The following is a 12,596-nucleotide window of genomic DNA, read 5'->3' as shown; positions in this document are numbered from 1 at the left end:
GAACTTAAATCTTATTTAATAAAGCGTGTGTTAAAAAGAAACATCTTTAATCAAAAAACCAAATAAAAATATAGTATGTCTTAATTTAGCATGCATGTCATGTTCTAAAAAAGATAACCAAAATATGCAGGTTCTAACACATGTCTATGTATATGCTGAACAAGAAAACTTCAAAGTTTTAAAATAAACAACACTAATGTTAATATAACATTAAACACATGGACCGGGTATAAAACTTGAACAAGAAAATTTCAAAATTTTAAAAATCAACAATACTAATGTTAATATAACATTAAACACCTGTTCACCGGTCGGGTTTAAAACTAGTTAATGAGTAAGTTCACAAACATACTGATGATGACATTAATGACTCAATGAGTACTAAGTTGCATTTTAGAAAATATGGAGAGGTGAAGTTTGAAGTGCCTTTTTCTTGGTATGTCATGTCATATGTGTTATGGATAATTAATTCTATGACTGTTTCCAAGTTAGTTTATATATTTGCTTGTGCGACCTATGAGTTATGACTGGAATACTTACGCTTTGATTTGGTTTATGATCTCTCTTTATGCCATTGTCTAACCACTAACCCATCAATCTACTTTTCTATACATGTATATTTTAATGTTCTAGTAGTTCACGTTTCCTAGATTTACATATCTAGCAGGAGCATTCTTAAGAGTTCAGGGTGTGAAAACAGGGTCAGGATGATGATGTGGCATAGAAGCCGGCGGTGAACGCCCCCCTATGTACTCAGGAACAGGGAGAGGAGGGATCATGAGGAAGCTTCCCCGTGGAAACCATGATGTTGTAAACTTTTAGTCTGTTTTAGTTTGGTCAAGATCCTTGCAAATGTAAATCTGGTGAATGTTCTTGATGAGAATCAAAATGGGATCCACGAAACCGTGTATCTACTAATTTTGGTTCATGGTATTGTGGTCTCTTCCTCGGCATGCCCTTCTGCGAGTTAGATGAAGAGGGAGATCACCTCTTCTTTGATTGCCTACTCGACAAATATCTTGAGATGGTTGGTGCAACTAAAGCAAGCTTTCTCTCTCGACTCCCTATAATCGGCCAAACTTTCTTCAATTTGTTAAAACTTTCCTCACGGTTGGTTAATGAGTAATGACAGAAACTAGCGATGCTCTACACTCTCCAGTTTGGTGATTTTAAAGCCTAATTGAACAAAATATAGATCAAATTTAATATCTTGTAAATGGAATGATGGTGTTGCTCTCCAACTTATATATTTATACCTTGTAACTTGGGTATTTTTCTAGTTAAACTCATTTTGTCTAGCTAGTGTCTTGACTTTTTTAAAATATTGTAAGTCCAAACATAGGAGCCCATGTAAACAAGTAACATAAACTTAGATTCTCCAAACGTGGCCTAAGGTCAACCACCAATAAACCACAACATAAAAAGACAACATGTACGGCATCAACATATTAAAGTTCAACTACAAAAAACAGAAACCAAAAACAATCTATATGTGGAAATCAAACATAAGTGAGCTATCTTATTATCTTCCAACCAAATCATACAATCTTTAAAGAAACTCTCATCTCAATCATCAAAAGCCCCGGAAAATGTTACTAGTAACACAAGCAACATATCACAAAACCTTAATCCTTGTACTTCATGTCTGCCAATGAGAACCCGGGCATGTCAAACGAGCCAGAAAAATTCTCGACATCAGCCTTAAGTTGTTCAATTTCCTTGTTATTAACCAAACCCTTGTTGAAATCCTTCAACAATTTCCCAAATTCCTTCTGGATGCTTAGAGAGTGATTTGAATAGCGCGGTGTAGAAACTCGCCAATTTGTTCAAAATCTTTCTCAACCAAACCCCTTGATGTCATTGCGAGTGTACCTGATCAAAACACACATTCAATTCATTCAAAAAAACACCATTCCCAACACACATAAAATAGAGAGAAGCGATAGAGGTGCGAAAGAAAACAGGGTTGAGAACCAAACACAATTTGGTAACCGATATGGAACCATACCAAACTGTTGGGCTGAAATTGGTTTGAAACAAGCCAAATCCGAAGTGAACTACTTAACCCGGTTTGAAACCAATTTGACCATCATTGACCCAACCCAAACCCGTTTGAACAAAAACCTGATTTGACCATCTTTGACTCAACCCAAACCGATTTCAACACGAACGACCCAACCCAAGTCCCAAACTGGTTTCAACCTGACCCGGTTTGGGAAAAAAAAACCTAAGACCATCTTTGACAAATCCCAACCCAGTTTGGGCCCAGCACTCTATATGTGCATGCCGACATTCGGGAAACAAAATCTTACCAATACGAACACCCCCGGGAGCCAAAGCGCTGCTGTCACCAAACACAGCATTCTTGTTAACAGTAATGTTAGCAAGATCACAAAGCTTCTCTACCTTGTTTCCTGCAAAAAGCATCCAAATTTAAACCACATGACCATCACGAGCCATGAGCTGTGAGCAATAACCACTTACCGGTCAAGCCAAGAGGACGAAGATCCCACAAAACAAGATGGTTTCCGGTTCCACCAGTCACAAGTTTATAGGCTTTGCTCATCAAGTAGTTACCAAGTGCAACCGCATTGGCTCTAACCTGCTTGGCATAGGCCTTGAACCCAGGTGACATGGCTTGTTTTAGAGCAACCGCTAGCGCCCCGATCTGGTGGTTGTGGGGTCCACCTTGAAGAGCCGGGAAAACAGCAAAGTTGATCTTGTCTTCAAAGTCATAAACCGCATCCTCTGGTTGACCCTTCTTTGGCGGTTTTGGACCTTTGCGGTAAAAGATCATACCCACTCGTGGGCCCCTAAGACTCTTGTGAGTGGTGGTGGTTACCACGTCACAATACTCAAACGGATCTGCAGCTTCCTATCAAACCCAAATAAGTCCGTTAATCAATATTCAACATATTAATTTTTCTAATCATGAACTTGGTTAGTAACTTGATAAAAATTCAAACTTTATATTTTAAAGATCTAAGATCTGTACCAATTCCTAATCACTAAAGTGGATCATGCCAATCTGGACTTAACATGCAAAATCTGTAAACAACATGTTCTATATTAAATCATGGCTGGTTAATTGACAAAAAAATCAAACTGTACATCCTCTGGCGCTATAGATCTGTATCAATTTCAAAACCCTAATGCGAATAATGGCAATTTTAAGCCGTAACATGTAAAATTCAAAACAATATTCAGATCTGCATTAAATCCAAAACCCTAACGTGTGTTAGTAACTTAACACAATTCAAACTTTACATAGTCTAGATCTATAGATCAGTACGATTTCAAAACCTTAATGTAGATCATACCAACTTGAAATCTTGAACTACACTTACTAAATTGCCAAGAAGTTCAAACTTTACATACTCTAGATCTATAGATCTGTATCAATTTTAAACCCTTAATGTAGATCATCATATCAACTTAAGCTACTTCATAAAAATTCAAAATCATACATACTCTGAATCCATAGATCTGTATCAAATTCAAAACCCTAATGTAGATCATGTCAATTTGAACTGTAACATGTATAACTCAAAACCCCTAACACAGATCATCTCAATAATGTAAAATTCAAAACCCAAATGTGAATCATCATCATGGTTGGTAAAAAAAAAAAAAATTCAGCAAATCACATGTTCTATAACCCATTTCAATTTAACAAAATGCAGGTATAGTAAATGCAATTAATTGATTAAATAAAAATACCTGAGCAGCAACAAGGCCACTAATATGAGCCATATCACAGAGCATCAAGGCCCCAACCTTATCAGCAATCTCCCTAATCCTCTTATAATCCCAATCCCTCGGGTACGCACTCCCGCCACATACTATCAACTTGGGCCTAAAATCCAACGCCTTCTCCTCCATCTTCTCATAATCAATATACCCCGTGCTCGAGTTCACCTTATACGGCAAGCTCTCGAAGTAAATCGAAGTCGCTGATATCTTCTTCCCGCCAGAAGTATAATACCCATGCGTCAAATGCCCGCCCGACGGCAGATCCAGACCCATGATCCGATCATGCGGGTTCAGTAAGGCAGTGTAGGCTGCGAAATTGGCGGGTGAGCCGGAATAGGGCTGGACATTGACACCCATTTGGTGGGGTCGAGGCGGTAGGCCTGCAAGGCGCGTGAGCGGCAGAGGTTCTCGATCTGGTCGATGAATTCGTTGCCGCCGTAGTAACGGTTGCCGGGCATGCCTTCGGAGTACTTGTTGGTCAAGGGGCTGCCTAAGGCTTCGATGACCGCGTAGGAGGTGAAGTTTTCGGAGGCAATGAGTTCGATGCCGCGGGACTGGCGGCGTTTCTCGTGTTCGATGAGGTCGAAGATCTCGGGGTCGGTGGTGTGAAGAGGGGTGTTGCCCCAGACGTTGACGGGATCCATGGTGGTTGACGGTGGTGGTGATTGGAGGAGTTGGTGGGTTGTGCGTGGAACGAGTTCTTGTGGGAGTGAGGGTTTTAAATAGGCAAATGGATGTTCTGGAAATGACGGTTTTGGCCCTTTAGTTTGCTGAGACACTAAAGTTTGTGTCTTCACTAAAAGGACACAAAAGCTTTATGCTCCACTTCACTTTTATCTGCAACCCAAAACCAAATTAAACCTCAACCTTTGAAAGTCCTGGATTGAAGAAATCGAAGCTTGAAAATGCAGTCGGAAGAACACTCCTAATAATATCTATCTGAGCTCGATCCTAGTAATATTCGAGATTGGTGTGTTAGAATTTCAGAAGCTCGTGTCCAGTTCGAGTCTAATATTTCAAAATTGAGCTTGGCTCGTGATACGTCTTGCGGGCCCGAGATACGCCTTGAGCTTGTTTAAGTTGGGTTCCTTTCGAGCAAAAGATATGATCTTCAATGACTGACTCCTTTTAAGGACCAAAGTGATGAATGAAATCAAAACCATCTTTTTTTATGACTGAAGCATGGGAGAAAAAGATCAACCTTGGAGTGAGAGAAGTAGTTCAGATTCAACTTTGTTAATTTTTCCTTTTGCAGGGGTTTTGTTTCTGTGCATTTTGGTTTGTTGTTTTATTTCCCTTGATTGTGCATATGGGCCTCTTGTGTTCTTGTGAGTTGTCTCATTTTTTGTTTTTAATATTATTAGCATTTAAAAGAAAAAATTTGTTTAGGGTGTAACCGAGATGATCCGAGCCCGAGCTTGGGGTGTTAGAATTTCATAAACTCACACTCGGTTCAAGCCTATTATTTCAAATTTTAGCTCAACTTGTTATGAATTATGTGGGCTCGAGCTTGTTTAAGATTGTCTCCTTTCGAGCTTTTATCAACCGGATCTCATAGTTTACACCCCTAAATATGCTATCTTGAATGTTAATCAATTTGTGTCGTCAAAAATTCAGGGCGAAATCGGGGCTCAAAGGGGGTCACTAACCTTTGGCCTATGGAATTCGTTGATTTTTTTATAGTATTTTAAGAAAAATATGAGCCCGACCATTTGGTTTTAGCCATTAGAGAAGAGAACAACTTTCAGCCAAAACGTTCTAGTTTCGCTAATGTAAGTAGTGAGTCGCCTAATTTGGTATACGTTTAAAGTCATGACCTTATTATAAAAAAAGAAATATGAATCTCATCATCTACTAAGATATGATTCAGCGGCTAAAGGATGGTTTCATTAGTGAAATTATTTAATGACTTTAATCTGAATCTGCTTCTTCAAAATCAAACTTAAACCGCAAACATTTTATGTTTGTGATTTCAAGGGTCTAATCGAGCAACTTGTGGGCTTGATTACTTGTCACATTTTTAGGAAGCGAAATAGGGACCCATGATGTCATTGTTTTAGTTGGTTTATCGATCCAAGTCTGTTGAGATACTTTCTCAAGGGTTGGTGGGTGGGTTGGTGAAAAGGGTATAATAGTCTTTTTAGCTCAGACGCATTTTTGTTGATGCTTGTGTTTGGCTCAATCCAGTAGCATATTAGTCATATTAATATATTATATAAACTATAAAGTCAATGTTTGGTCTGGTTGGCTATATGCAATTCCAGTTATGCCACTCAACAACTCTCTACTCGACGATCTTAATAAATATAGTACATTAGTATTTCATGTGGTTTTCATGTAGGCTTTAACATGAGATGAATATGACATGTAAAATTAGGTTTATGTATTATAGCTGGGTTATTACATAAAAAACGTATTTACAAGAACTTTATATAACTAGTTTTATACCCGTTCGGTGGACGGGTAGGTTAATGTCATAATAACAAAACTATCTTTCTTTGTATTTTAAACAAAAAAGAATGTTTAAGATAAAATCATATAACTTAATTAACATTTGTGTAAAAATTAAAAAAAAAAATTACCAACTTCATTGGAAGAAACACAAAGTAACACTTCGATCCATTTCAACATCTTTAACAAATACTTCATATGTACTTACATTCTTCAACATTTCATCTTGATGGATTTACCTTCTTGAACAAAAAAACATGAACACCCAACAAAGTTTTACAAGATTGGGAAAAAAAAAAGTAACTTACAAGAGAAAGAAAAATATCATTTTATGCAAACACCAACATTTCATCTTTTTGGTTTCTTAGCATATCATTGTTGACGTATGTAGCTCCATCGCAAACCTGAACATGGATGTAACTTAATTATAATAGCAACATTAACATTAAGAAAGTAAGAAGACTGGGAAGTACATCATCTATTAAATTGCCCAAAAGTTATGTAAACTCTATATGAGCAAACTTATGCACAAATCAGTGAGTTTATAGACTATGCAGACAAAATTAAGGAATAAACATCAAATTTGCATGCTTTCTATTTATTATTGACAATATATAATATATGCCATAAGGGATGTGTGTGTACTTGTATCTCCATTCCAGTAGCAGTAAGCATGTCCTCTACAGCTCAAGTGCATCTTTAGCTCCAATTCATTGCCATATTTGTCATCAATACCTGCAAATTTGTAGAAGTTACACGCTCTTTGTAGTTAAGCTCACCAAAATGGCATACTTGGTTATATTCCATTAAAAAGTTTCAAACCAAGAATAGCATTTTCACACAAAAATAATGAGTCATTCCTCACACATATTGATTTCCTGTAGTAAAGCATTTGTTGTTGCTGAAGGGGCATTTGACTGCTAACGGGTTATATTAGACACGTCAGTAGAAACTTTCTTTTGACCAATTAAGTTAGCAAAATTGAATCAATGAGACAAAAAAAAACTTAACCCGTTTACAATTTCACCAGATTATAAAAGCACCTTTTGACCTGTTAATGAATTAAAAGTTGATCCTAATTCCGGGCTCAATTGACACCCGACAATAAAAGCCTCTTTTTAAACCGTTAATCAAAAAGAAAAAAAGTTGACCTGTTACCGGGTTTTATTTTTTGTAATAAACACATTTTTTATCTGTTTATAAAAAAAGGATGACCCATTACCGGCTTAATTTGACCCGATAATAAAAACAATTCTTTTACCAGTTAATGAAACAAAGTTGACTTGTTGCCGGGTATATGGCCCCTTAGTAAAAACCTTGTTTTGCGCTTTAATGAAACAAAATATTGACCCCTTAACGGGTAAAACTTGTCCTGACAATAGCAGCCTTGTTTCACCTGTTAATAAAACAGAAAAATTAATCCCAATACCAGGTTAATTTTGATCCCATTACACAAAAGAAATATTGCAAAAAACTTTGGGCTTGCCTTATAAAACTCTAAAAACTCTCAGCCTCCTAAGACAAAGAAAGTCAAACGTTTTTTATTAAACAATTCAATGGTATTTGAAACAAACTTTAGATATGTAAATATAAGTTTAATTCTATTAAAACAATAACAAATTACTAACCTTTATTGTAATTCTTCTAACACAAACATCACTTGGCACCGCCTCTATCCGTGCTACCTTTGCCACAACATGGTGGCACAACCACCACGATAGGCATCATTGCTGCCCTCCAGACGCCCTTGACATCACCACCTCCACCTGCTGTTGGAATCACCACCGGTTTACGCCTGAGTCCAGATGTATGTATGTGTGCATATATTATTATACACATAAAACTTCCATATCATCACAAAATAATAATTTCAACATGAAATGGATATTAGAATAAAATATCATCCGAAAATATACAATAACATCAAATAAAAAAATTAGAGTTTAAACAACAGTCCGATGATTACAAATCACTCAATCCGTCTTTAAATTTGTAATCATCACCATTGTGTATCCATAAATCAGTATTACGAATTATTAAGCGATAAGCAAATGACCAAATCAGTAAATCAAGAAGCCAACTAAGCAAATTGATGGGGGGTCAAGTTGTTAATCTAATAGGAGAAAACATGGTTAAGCTGAAAAACAATGAAATTTCTGATATCGAGATTTTAACCTGGGATCATAAACTCCTCTCTGGCATCTTCAATTCCAGAATTTCCATCCTTAATTTGCAAAATTTCACCTTCATAATGAATCAACCGCTGGTAAAAAACTTTTCAATTTGATCGAATTTTAAATTGCTCAAACTCTACATGAATCGCTTTGGTTTTTTTATTTTTTCTTCGATTGAAGTGAGTAGAAAGAAACAGGAGAAAAGGGGTAGAGAAGGGGATTGAGATGGTAACGAAATTGAGGGGGTCGCACATCCTGTGTTAAATAGAAGCTCTTAAACGTGGGAGAGAGGAGACGTGGGAATCGGCCGGAGAAGAAGGAACATAACCGCTGCTACGTAACTGAATATAACCTCTGCTTCTAGAAGGATTTCTTGGACTTTAAACGGTCCAGATTTCATTTCAGCCTAATCTAACGGTTGTAGTTCATCCAAAAGTTGGTTCCATTCACCGAGAACAATATATTATATAATATTATAATTCATCATTCCAAGGTGGAATTACACAAAAGAAAAAAAACAGTTTCTGAACCTAGCCGGCTTGTGTTCAACCCGGTTTTGGCTTTGTGTTGACTAACTCGAACCGGTTTTTACTTTGGAACTCGTTTGTGCACCTCTAATTCCACTTAACTTGAATAAACAGGGTTGGGTACTAAGTATGTGGCTGTCGAATCAGGTTATGAACTAAAAGGCTTGGGTCATAGCGGATTAACCCGCTATATTTTTTTAATGGAGGATAGTGGTGACAGCGAGCTTTAGTGGTGGCAATAGAGGCGGTGATGATGGTGGTAGAGACAACCGATAGGTAGTGACAGACGATAATGCTGAGGGCATAGCCAAGTGCTAATGACGGGGTGATGGTCCCAATGGTGTGAATAAATGAATTAATTGTTAGATAACCTCCTAGTTCTTAACATGTTCATTAAAACTTGTGGTACAATTCTGAATCTGGATGAAGACTTTTACTTGTCTTGCTAAGGTGTTTCAATACTTCCCTTCATTTTGAAAGGGTTAAAATTTTTCAATAGTCTCGCATGTATGTGTCATCCACTCAACTGTCATAACTCATAAGTAAAGAAGGTAGAGTAACATTGACATCCAAACTTAAAAGTACAGGCACGTAGTCTGGATGAGCCCAAATAACTCCACTGCCCATTCAGTAAATGGTTCTTTTGTAATCTTTTAAGTTAAGCAACTTCATACATCTTAGGGATGGAATATAAAATTTAATCTGACAAGTAAACCCAAAATATTCAGGATAGGTATGTGACCGGGTATGGTATTAACTTCAAAAATTTCGCGAGTATTGGACAAGTATAGTATTAGGTGATACCTGGCCTGATTACCGGAAAGTTTGAAACTTAATTATTTATTTTTCGTTTGTTATTAGTAACGAAATCTAATTTTTTAGTTTCTATAGTTCTAAATTATTTTTTAGCAGCGATGCTTTTCTCACCAGTTCCACTAGTAGCCAGGTCTTTATCAAATCTAAGAAAACTCTTGTGTCAAGCATAGACGGCACCAATGTAGCTTTATGAGATAGTCAATGATTAACTTGTGTAGTTACTTTGGCTACAATAATAATAGGCCTAATGCTCTTTTAGGAATTAGGTACACTAAAACCTGGTTAGCCTTGCCACAGGGAGGGAGTCAGGAGTCTTGCTATGACCAAACTCCAACGTGAGAATCAGTATGCGTCTATTGAATAAGTGAGAGAAGTATAGTGATATGATCATCTTACCAAGATTGCAAATGATATACACACATTGTTAAAACTATTTGATATTGTTTTGTTGCAAGTGTTCCCCAGTGTTTGGGTGCTTCATGATACTTGTTAAGGCAAACCATTCTTAATAGTGTGGATGATTCGAACCATGCCAACCGAACCGTACCCCGTTCTTTGTCTTTGGTCTACCCATGTTGTATCTGAATTGTCATTATGTTCTCTGAAACGGGTGACCTATTCAAACCATCATTCTTCTAGTAGTATTAATCATGTGGAGCTATTTGGGGTGTTCCCATTTTATCAAAAAATGATTTTGTGTGTTAGTAATATGTTCTTCTTTATGTCCATATTACAAATCAAAAGTTTGAGATGTAAGAACTACGTACGGATCGGTATTTGCTTGATTTTTCAGGCTCAATAAAATTTCATTCAAAACTGAACACAATGGATAGTCCATGGCTGATGTACACGACTATGTAACGACCATCTAGCTACTAGAAGATTTTAGACCTATCTTAATTGGAACTCAAAGTCGATGTCAATTGCAACTTATAATGACCACATGAAATAAATGTTTCAACAAACGACTCGACCATTGATAGACTAGCACCCTACTCCCCCGGGATTAAATCCGATTGTCTGATCATTGATCAACCGTGTAGAGTCTCGGCTAAACTTTTAAGCGAGTTTAAAGTTCACGCTGTCATAAAAGTGCCAATATGCGCAAGAGATATTAAATATATCGACGTTTGAAGGGATGATCATTCTAAAACTAGTTTTAAAAAGCATACAATTTCTTTTCAATAAGAATATATATTTCATTAAAAAGTAGCGTACAATGTAGAACACTGATACAGAAGGCAAGGCAATGAGGCAATTTTTATAAAACATAAAAAATTTTATAAAGAGTTTAAGCACAAATCATCTTTGGGTAAACCCTTTTATAAGGATGCTATTAAATTGAATGTTAAGTAGTTAACCAAAACTTTTGGAAACAGACAAATCATCTTTTCCACCTTGAGAAAATGCCCCTTTGCATTGAATGCTACGACACTAGTACAAATACTTTGGTAAAGTAGCAAGCAAGAGCCTCTGTTTTTTCTTTTTAATTATTTTTATTTTCCAATTTTTGCATGGTTGATGCAAAGCTATAGATCATATCTTAACAAGTTAACTTGATGCAACAAGTAAAAGTCGAGAGATTACCGCTCCGAACTTGAGCACGACCTTGGCACGGTGTTATCTTAAATCGACCTAGGGATGTTATTCGGGTTGTATGTTCGGGTTTCTCGAGACGGCTTACTCGGGTTCAAGAATATTTTTTTCGAGTACCTAATTTCCCTTGGATTATTCGAGTTCGGGCTACTCGTATAACATCCTGAAACTTTCGGGTCAATTTATAAAAGTTGAAGGAACAAATATAAAAAAATATGAGTTTATGAACCCATAGCACTACGTGATGGGCAAGAATCAAGTCCATCGTGCTATGCGAAGGACTAGGGTGAAAACCGAGAAATGGGTGGTGTCGCGCTATGCGACAACCCTACTCATTAGACCTTCGCGATACGCGATGTCCACGTTAACTAATCAGTGACATGTGTCGTACCACATGTCAACACGTGGCACGATGACACATGCCACGTGTTGCCACGTGGCAGACGCTGAGCATTGGGCAGCATCGCATATTGCGACGGCCAGCCCAAGGACCCATCGCAATACGCGATGGATCCCAAACTCAGCCTATAAAAGGGAACTTACGACATCACACCCTTCACAACATACATACCTTTCTCCACACACACTTTACCTTATAATCCGTGCCAACGTGTTCGAGCCCCGAATTTTCGGCAATTTGATCCCCAATACGTGATATAGAGTAGAAGTGCTGCTCGATCAACCTTCGACGTTAAACTCCAAGTACCAGTGTAACGTAGGAGTTTTGCTTAAGTTATTTTATTTTTATTATGGCTTAGACCCTAGTCGGGGGTATAGCCTAAACCTTGAGCCAATATAAGTATACATAAGCTTTTCATATACGAAGGCTATAGTCAAATTATTGTTTCTTTGTGACTAAGAAACATAAAAGTTTTACATATAAGGGGGTTATGGTCAAATTGACGTTTCTTTTTTAAGAAGAAACCTAACATAGACGTTTCTTTGTGAAGAAGAAATGTAGCATATAATTGGTACATAAACAAAAAGACTAAGGTCTAAATGTTTTATGCAAACAAAAGATATATCATGGTTTAAAGCTATGCAAAACAGACTAAAGGTCTGAAGATAGATCATTGATCTAGATATTTATACAAGCTTCAATAGGTCCGAGGCAACTCACAAGTATAACTTAGTAGCAGTACTGATTATCATAACAAAGGTGAATACGTTCAAACTTTTACAACTCTTTAAATGAGTCATGCAAACAAAGTTTACATAGGATTATAGATCCCTAAAACTTTATAAACAAAGGTAATCGCTAGACCACAGGCTATCGTAT

At 37.0% G+C, this 12,596-nt stretch overlaps 1 pseudogene across 1 annotated transcript; it reads right to left on the bottom strand.

Moving 5' to 3' along the window:
• Positions 1-1,592: 1,592 nt before the first annotated feature.
• On the bottom strand, positions 1,593-4,428 carry LOC143535164 (serine hydroxymethyltransferase 4-like; annotated as a pseudogene). Its single transcript, XR_013135667.1, has 4 exons — positions 3,721-4,428; positions 2,485-2,875; positions 2,313-2,414; positions 1,593-1,872 (listed from the first exon to the last, which is right to left on the bottom strand). The product of XR_013135667.1 is annotated as a serine hydroxymethyltransferase 4-like (transcript).
• Positions 4,429-12,596: the final 8,168 nt, after the last annotated feature.

The sequence above is a fragment of the Bidens hawaiensis genome, unplaced genomic scaffold (assembly GCF_021521415.1).
Source record: "Bidens hawaiensis isolate Kalapana, Puna unplaced genomic scaffold, B.hawaiensis_p1.1 tig00010424_1, whole genome shotgun sequence".
Classification (NCBI taxonomy): domain Eukaryota; kingdom Viridiplantae; phylum Streptophyta; class Magnoliopsida; order Asterales; family Asteraceae; genus Bidens; species Bidens hawaiensis.
Note: the sequence above shows the minus strand (reverse complement) of the source record. Positions and strands in the feature narration are given on the sequence as shown.